We start from the raw sequence: 9,438 nt of genomic DNA, 5'->3' as shown, positions 1-9,438 counted from the left end.
TTCCCTGAGAAAGTCATTCTGTGTTAGCACTGCAGTTCTACTGGTGTGGGGAATGGTTTTCCACCAATCATAAGCATCCCCCTGTAACAAAGACACTGAGTATTCAAATCTGAGCTCCTCTGTGCAATGCAGTTTCTTGAATACCCTATCCATCCTTTCTAACCATTGTTCAGCCTCTAGAGGATCTACTGTCCCCTTGAACTCTGTAGCCCCATACTTCATCAATTTATCATACTGCCTAGTAGGAAACTGTGGTTGTACCACTGGTGTCTATGTTGGGACTTGAGTAGGCACATTACCAGCCATTTGTTGGAACATTGCAGCCATCTGCTGAGCGAATCGAGCAGAAATCATGATCTGCAGGCCGGTGTCTTTGAACCACTAACATTATGTAGGCCTGGGGCATCCCCTTGCACCTCAGCCTCAATAGATTGATCGACTAAACGATCACCCTCTTCCATGGTCAATGCGAGGATTTTAGATCTCCTGAACAAATAACACAAGGAGATTTCCTCCCGTTAGTGCATATTTATAATGTAATGTACTGTATGTATCAAACAATGATATTGAACAGTTGTACTATGAAGAAAGAATATTCAAATAACAGGTAAAAACAGAATTTAAAAACTTTGCTCTGATACCACCAAAACATGTCACACCCTACCCTCTGTAAGGCATAACATGATCCCGTAGTATACCTAATGAATTACCAACTCTGTCTACTGATAACCCATTAAATACACTACAAGGGATTTTAAAAACTTTTCTTACTTCTTTTACGATGGTGAGCACTATTTACAGTGTTAAAGACTTTGGTGAATCAAGTGAAATAAGACTCATTTGATTTATTTGGAATTTCAGAAAATTTTGGCAGAGTGCCATCTGTATTTTGGATAAAGCAGTTCTTGAAAAACCTGTAAAAGCACTTCAATATATTTCCAAATCTCAACTCAAATCCATAGTAATTTTGCAAAGACTGAGATGAAGGAAATATAATACAATTTTTACAAGCCAAAACAACTCATAATTATTTTACAACTTCAAGGTACAATTTGAATTTACAACTGCTCAAAACCAAAAACAAAATATACATACAGTGGTCATACATTACAGTACAAAATGCAAAAAGTGGTATACTCGTTATACACGAAAAATATCTCGCTGGAGGTACTAATGACCTAATCTCTGCTCATGCAATACATCTGCGACAGCAATAAAAAAGCTATCGCTGAGACAATGTCTCAGTGGTGCACAACATTAACCAAATACAAATTTAAATCACAATTCGTAAATCATGTAAATAGTGGATACTTAAAACCATAGTTAAATTCAAGACAATAATGTCATAAGGAATTTAACACAATATTACAATAAATCTCAGAAATCAAAACATAGTTAAATTCAAAAGACAGTGAATGTCAATAAGAATTTAAACTCATTTCACAATCTTACAATATGCATCAATAAATCACACACAGCTTTAATCATGTTCCCAAGTTCAATTCATCCCAAAAGCCGATGGCTAATGAGGTATTCAATTCATCCCAAAAGTTAATGACTAATGAGGAATAACACAGCTAGCTAGCAAAAATATGAGTACTCATTCTATTCGTCCTCAATAGGCACACACCTCAACACTTCAGCCAGAGAGGGAATTCAATTCATCCCACTAGACAAGCTAGCGAGGAATACAATATGTACATGATAGCTGTGGTTTCAAACCATTTCCAATGCTTTTCAATCAATAAGTATCCATCAATATCATTCAGACAATTTCTCACAGTTTCAAATCATTTACAATGCTTTTCAAGCAATAAATATCCATTCAAACACATTTCCACATTTTAAAACAATAATGTACAAATAGTCATAATTCATTTCAATTGAAAAATTCAAAAGAAATAGTTGTTGTGCACAAACCTCGATGGTGTCTCTGAGTCCGGACTCAGTGTTTCCTTCCCTTTTCCTGAGTCTTTACTAACTGAGAAACACAATTTGAAGTGTTTCAGTACTAAATTAAACTGTCTCTATCGATAATGTTCGATAAGTAATTCACTGAATTCAATTATTCACTGAATACCTTTATTTGCTTAATCACCTAATATATTGACCCTCGATGCGTTCTAGGTAAATTAGGTTTTGACGTTATTAATATATCATTTTCGATAGTATTTTAGGGTTGGTACGTGTTACCAAACTCATTTCTAGGTATACTGCGTTTTCTTGCATTTTGCTGGATTCCGGAATACTAGTTTTACCTAGCAAGACGACCTAGTTCCCTCGGTTTTCGGATTTCGGTCAAAACTACAAACTTGTAGATCTATGTCTTATGGAACGCGGGGCAAAATTTTAGGTCATTCTGAGTTAAGTAGACCAAGTTATGGTCATTATACTATTGCTGGTCAAATGGCATCAAATTAGGTCAATTTGGTCAACTCTGGTTCGGCCAGTTTTTGGACCCGAACTTGTGCAAGTTTTCTGACTTGCTTCTGGTCATTTCTGGGCTTTGGTGTCTTCATAAGACTTGTAGGTATGGTTCTTAACTATTTATGGTTAAAATTTCAGGTCAATTGGACCTGTTTTGAGTGAGTTATGGCCTAAACACTAACTGCTGCCCAATTGGTAAATTTTCAGGCCTTATTGCACCTTAATCCGAATTGGTCATTTTTCATATCACCTTGCAAGCAGAATTTTGGTATTCTTTCTCAATGAAAGTTGGCACATTTTGTGCCTAGTTTCACCTCCAATTGGTCTCATACCAATTGAGGTTACACATTTAAAGTTATAGGCTAAAATGCATACTGCCCTTAGTTACCTTGCTTAAACATACATCAATGACACATTTACCTTACTATATGTTCACTTCCCTTACCAATTCTGTTTTGGTACATTACCAAAACCATATTCCACTTCACTTTAAAGTCACTTTGGGCAGATTACAATTATCCTCAATACACCAATTAAAACTCAAATTTATAAAGTCTAAGTACAATCACATATACACCTAAACATTACTAATTCTTACATACACTTTACACAATCACTCTATATACATATCCATCAATCCTCAATGTCAATATTCTGCCAATACCTTCATAAACACATACATTTATCATAGAATCCCAAGGCTGCCGAAAATCTTCACCATGCCAAAGTGTCCTACAATTCATCAATTTCCATTCCAAGTGCAAAATCACCATATACATATGGAATAATTTACTAGGATATTAAATCACCTTAATCAACATCATTTCTCATCAAATATATGTATAAATATTTCCTTAAATACATAACTCCATGGCTATCCAAAATGAACATATCAATAACTTCTCAAACTTGAAAATTTTCTTCACAAATCCAACACCCATAACATGTACACAAAGTTTAACAAAGCAATATTCAAAAATGTAAACTTACCTATGGTTGGAACTTGTTAAACCTTGACTAAACTTCTTGATTTTGGTATCAAGCTCTTCCTTATGATGTGTAGACAATCTTTAATGAAGAAATCTAAGTGTTTAGAGGTGAAATGGAGAGGTTAGGTGAGCTTGAGAGAAAACGGCAATGGAGGTCTTTTGGTTCTTCAATTCGGCAAGGTTTGGTGATTTGGAGAAGATGAAGTTTTCAGCTGGTATAGTGGACTTACATCTGCCCCATGTTATGTTTAGTTTATTCATTAGTGGCCCACTCACACAAATAATCATATTATAAGTTAAATTCCCACTTATTCCACATTAAACCCTTAATTCTTGCTATTTACTTTAGGTACCACCAAATTAATTTTTCATTTTATTTTCTAAGTGTAATATTATTTATTTTTAATGGACATTTAGGTCAAAAGACAATTCGGGATGTCAAATGACCATAATGCCCCTGTTCGGGTTGCATTCTCGATTTTTCGGTAGCACTGGGTTTTGTCTGTTTTTCGATTTCTCACTTTTCTTTGTACTAATTATTTAATTTTTCTTTGATCTTTCTAATGATATTTATTCTTCAATAAGGGTCTATTTAAGTCCTAAAAAATGTTTTCCAGTGTTCCCCGCAGTCCAGGGCTAGTCAACGGTCCACGCCATGACTTCCCGGTGCGGTCACCCATCGCTAGGGTTCCCGGCTCGCTTAACTTGGTTACATTTCTTTGCTATTATTTTTCCTTTGTTTTTCTTGTATTTTCTTTTCTTGTATTTCATTATTTTATGTCTCCTCACTCATATTGAAGTGTGGTTCTAGGCATCCTAGTTGTCCGGACAACACTAGTCACCAGAACAGCCGAACGCACTACCGAACTTAGGGGTGTTACAAAGGGAATAAGCCCTAAATTCTACATGCACAAAATTATTTTACATGAAAATTGCAAACTATATATAGAACATCAAAGGAGGTTGAATCAAATATGAAAGAAGTGGTTAAAAAGGAAATTTCAAAGTTTCTTGATACAGGTATTGTATATCCTATCTCAAATAGTACACGGGTAAGTCCAGTGCATGTGATTCCTAAAAAAAGGTGAAATAACAGTGGTAAAAAAAAAAAGAATTAATTCCCACCAGAACAGTGTCTAGTTGATGAATGTGCATAGATTATAGGAAATTGAATAATTCCACTAGAAAATATCACTTTCCACTTCCTCTTATTGATCAAATGTTAGAAAGACTTGCCAGGCATTCACATTTTTTACTATTTGGATGGATATTCAAGGCTTTTCCAAATCCCTATCCACCCAAATGATCAAGAGAAAACCACTTGCACTTGCCCATATGGAACCTTTGCCTATAGAAGAATGCCATTTGAACTATGCAATGCATTAACCACTTTTCAAAGGTGCATGATGGCAATTTTCTCAAATTTTATTGAGGATGTAATGGAGGTCTTTATGGATGATTTTTCTATTTATAGATCTTCATTTGACATTTGTTTAGCTAATCTTTCTAAAGTTTTGCTGCGTTGTGCAGATACTGACCTTGTTTTAAATAAGAAAAGTGTCATTTCATGGTTTAGGAAGGGATACTACTTGGACATTTGGTTTCTAACAGGGGAATAGAAGTTGATAAAGCCAAGGTTGAAGTGAAAGAAAAGATAGCCCCTCCCACCAATGTCAAGGGAGTCCCGAAGTTTTTTGGGAAATGCTGGGTTCCACAGGCATTTCATTAAGGATTTTTTTAAAATAGCTAAACCTTTTTCTAATTTATTAAGTCATGATGTACCATTTGTATTTGACCAAGATTGTTTTGATGCCTTCTGCAGGTTGAAGCAAGCTCTTATTACTGCACCAATCATGAAACCACCCGATTGAAGTCTTCCTTTTGAAATTACATGTGATGCTACCGATTATGCAATTGTAGTAGTTCTTGGTCAAAGGAAAGACAAAAATGCTTATACTATTTATTATGATAGGAGAACATTGAATGAGGCTCAGATCAATTGTGCAACTACTGAAAAGGAATTCCTAGCAATTGTCTTTGCATTGGAAAAGTTCAGACCATACATCATTAATTCAAAAGTGATTGTATTTTCAGACCATATAGCAATTAGGTATTTGCTCTGTAAAAAGGAGGCCAAACCTAGGCTGATTAGGTAAATTTTGCTACTGCAAGAGTTTGATTTAGAAATTAAAGATAAGAAAGGAGCTGGGAATATAGTTACTGATAACCTAAGTAAGTTGAAAGTGGATAATAAGGAGCTAGATGTAGTCCCTATTGATAAGTTTTTCTTAGATGAACAACTTTTCTCTCTTATTGCTAAATTGTCATGGTATGCAGACTTGGTGAATTATCTATCTTATGGAGTATTACCTTTAGGAATGATATGGTTGCAAAAGAAAAAGTTCTTAAATGAGGCAAGATTTTATACATGAAATGAGCCTTTACTCTTTAGAAGATGTGGTAATGGATTGATAACAAGACGTATTCCTGATGAAGAGATTGAGAGTATCATGCATCATTGTCATGCATCTGATTATGGAGGACAATTTGGAGTTTTTAAAACCGCTAGAAAAACTCTACAAGCTGGTTTCTTTTAGCCAAATCTTTTCAAGGATGTGAGAACATTTGTGTTAAGGTGTGATAAATGACAAAGAAGTGGAAATCTATCAAAGAAAGATGAAATGCCCTCGATTGGTATTCTTGAGGTAGAATTATTTGATGTATGGGGGATAGATTTTATGGGCCCATTTTGCCCATCTTATTGTAATACATACATTTTAGTTGGAGTTGATTATGTGTCAAAATGGGTAGAAGCTATTGTAACTCCTATTAATGATGCTAAGGTTATAGTGAAATTCTTGAGGAAGTTTTTTCTCAGCAGATTTGGAGCTCCAGGAGCAGTTATTAGTGATGGGGGTACTCATTTTTATAATAGGCAATTTGAGAGCTTGATGAGAAAGTATGGTTTAGTACACATGGTAGTTACTCCATATCACCCCCAAACTTCTGGTCAAGTTGAGATTTCTAATAGGGAGCTCAAACATATCTTAGAGAAAATAGTAAATAATTCTAGGAAAGATTTATCTATCAAACTAGATGATGCTTTATGGGCATATAGAACTACCTACAAAACTCCAATAGGCACTACTCCTTTTAGGCTAGTGTATGGAAAATCTTATCATTTACTCGTAGAGCTAAAGCACAAGGCATATTGGGCCATTCGAACCTTGAATTTTCATCTCAAATGAACTAGTGAGAAAGGCTACTACAGCTCAATAAGCTTAAGGAGTTAAGAAGAGATGCCTATGAAAATGCCTGCATTTACAAGGAAAGAACCAAGGCTTAGCATGATAAGCATATCAAGAGAAAAGGATTTAAAGAAGGTGGCTATGTTTTATTATTCAATTCTATATTGAAATTGTTCCCTGGGAAGCTCAAGTCTAGATGGACTGGTCCGTATATAATTTCAAGGATTTTCCCTCATGGAGCAATTGAACATTGGAGTGAGAAATCAAGAAATTTTAAAGTCAATGGTCATAGGTTAAAACATTACATCACTGGAGAGCCCATTGAAGGAACAAGCTGTTACAAGCTCTCTGATCCTACGCCTCTTTCTTAGCAACAGTGAATCAAGGGTCAAGCTAAGGACCATAAATTAGCACTCTTGGAAGGCCACCAAGTTCCTTTATTTTGTTTTTGTTGAGTTTATTTTAATTGCATAGTTTTATTTTGTTTTAGATCCCCCTCAGATTCAATTTTGATATTGTTCATTTTATCTTTTGTAGATGCTTTTACTGAGGAAAAAGAGATGCATAAAGTGCAGATTTTTGCTGTTACTGCATAGCCTATGCAGTAGTCTTTTAGCCTTTGAACAGAAATTATGGAAAATCTACTGTCAATACAGTTATCATCTGAGAAATGGTTGAGGTTTGATGTTCTAACTCATAAATTGCTTTTCTGGAGTAAATTTTTATGGTGATTGTTAATTTTTGAGGTTTGGGAGTTGATTTAGTTTGAAAATTTTAAATTTGTTGTGTTAAGTTTTGTTGAGATTTTATGACAGTAATTTGGCCTTCTTGGATGTGATTTGGTGTAATTTTGGATTTTTGGCATGTTTAATTTTTGGTAATGGTGCATAAGGATAAGTTTTTTAATTTTGGAGTGCTAAAATGCAAAATTCTCTAAATTGCTTGTAGATTTCACTGTTCACATGAGTTGCTTACATTGCCTATTATTTTTAATCGAGTGAATTTGGGTTATGATGCATTTTCTTGCAATTTTGGTGTTAATTTGAATGTGTTTGGATCAGTTTAACTGATATTTTCAAAGAAAATATTTAGTTTTCCAGTTAAAAATTATTTTTGGACTAAGTTACAGGCATTGCAGCTCTGTTTTTTAGTGTTTCTTTGATTTTGAAAAGTGCATAATCTATTGCATAAGCCATGCAAGAATCTAAGTTGTCCATCTCCCTTTTATTCATATCTATCGAAAGGTGCATGACCTATTGCATAGCCTATGCACTTTCACACTGGGAATTTTAGTTTTTCCAATATTTCTACCGAAACATGCATGACTTACTGCATGGCCTACGTAACTTCACACTAGGTCTTCATTTGCTATATTTTTAATTGTCGAAATCTGCATAACATCTTGCATAAGCTATGCAGCTTCATGCCACGCTTATGCATCTTTATGCATGACCTATGTAACTTTGAAAAACTGCCCTAACTCACTATGCTCTCCATTTTTCGCACCACCACTTCCCCTCTCTCCTCTATTCTTTCCCTATTTCTCGCCACTTTCTTCTTCTTCTTCTATATTTTTGCCGAAACCACATCCTAAATCCTTATTTTCTTCTCTTTTTCCTGTTCAACACCTTCTCTATTCTATTTTCATGGATTCTCCTCCTCCACCTTTACCCTATAGATCACCATTACACGTTGAACCTCTTACTGTTCAATTCCCTGACCCACAATCACCCCCACCACAAACTTCACCTCCCTCAACCTACAAAAGGAAGTGCTCTAAAAGCATAAAGCCTACCTCTGCCTCTCCACCACTTGCAAAGCACAGAGAGCACGCCCAGGAAACCCCAATTTCGACATCATCACCCACAAATTCAAAAAAAGCCTTCACTGCAAAATCTAAGGCTACAAGCACGTAAGGAGCAGAGCCTGTAGTTCAGTCTCCTCCCTCAAGCAAGCGAAAAGCCTCTGCTTCTGATTCTGCTCCTCTACAGGTATCACCCACATTATCTTGGACCTTGGTTAGCAATGAACATAAGGTAGTTTCTAAGAGACTGCAGTATAGAGAAATCACTGCTACTAGGTACATTACAGAGGATGTTTTACATTCTATTGGGTTTTTTATGATGTTTTTGCTTATTTGGAATGGTTGGGTTGGGTAGATTTTGTAAGGAAGCAGGAGATAGTTTATCCAACTTTGGTCTAGGAGTTTATTTCATCATTCTTTGCTAAGCTTAAGTTGCATGAAAAGACATTTAAACCTATCATGAAATTTTGGTGAAGAAGGAGTTAACTCTTGATGCATTTCATGACATATTTGGGTTTGATGTGAATGGGTTATTTAGGGTGCCTTACAAGAACACCACTATGTTGGATACTAGTGTTTTGGATGAGATTCAGCGTTGGAAAGAAAATTCCAATGATTATCACAGGTTTTTTTCTAGTAGATCTAAGGATTCCCATATTAAGGACCCAACTCTTAAGTATGTTCATAGATTGATAGCAAATATTATTTTAGGGAGAGGATCGTAATGAGCAACTTTTTGATTTGATCATGGAAATAAGAGAAAAACAGAACAAGTTGGAGAGGATGATACTGCAGCTTATGTCCTTCTTAGGCATGCCTCCTCCACCTCCCTCACCTCCATCACAGCCAACACCATCTCAGCATCACCAACCAGGCTCAAGCTTTACAATTAACCCTTCTGACAAGGGCAAAACTATAGAATTATATTGATTTCTGTTGTAGTCTGGCACAATTCATAGCAGTTCCTTCT

The sequence above is a fragment of the Hevea brasiliensis genome, chromosome 6 (genome assembly GCF_030052815.1).
Source record: "Hevea brasiliensis isolate MT/VB/25A 57/8 chromosome 6, ASM3005281v1, whole genome shotgun sequence".
NCBI classification, from domain to species: Eukaryota; Viridiplantae; Streptophyta; class Magnoliopsida; order Malpighiales; family Euphorbiaceae; genus Hevea; species Hevea brasiliensis.
Note: the sequence above shows the minus strand (reverse complement) of the source record.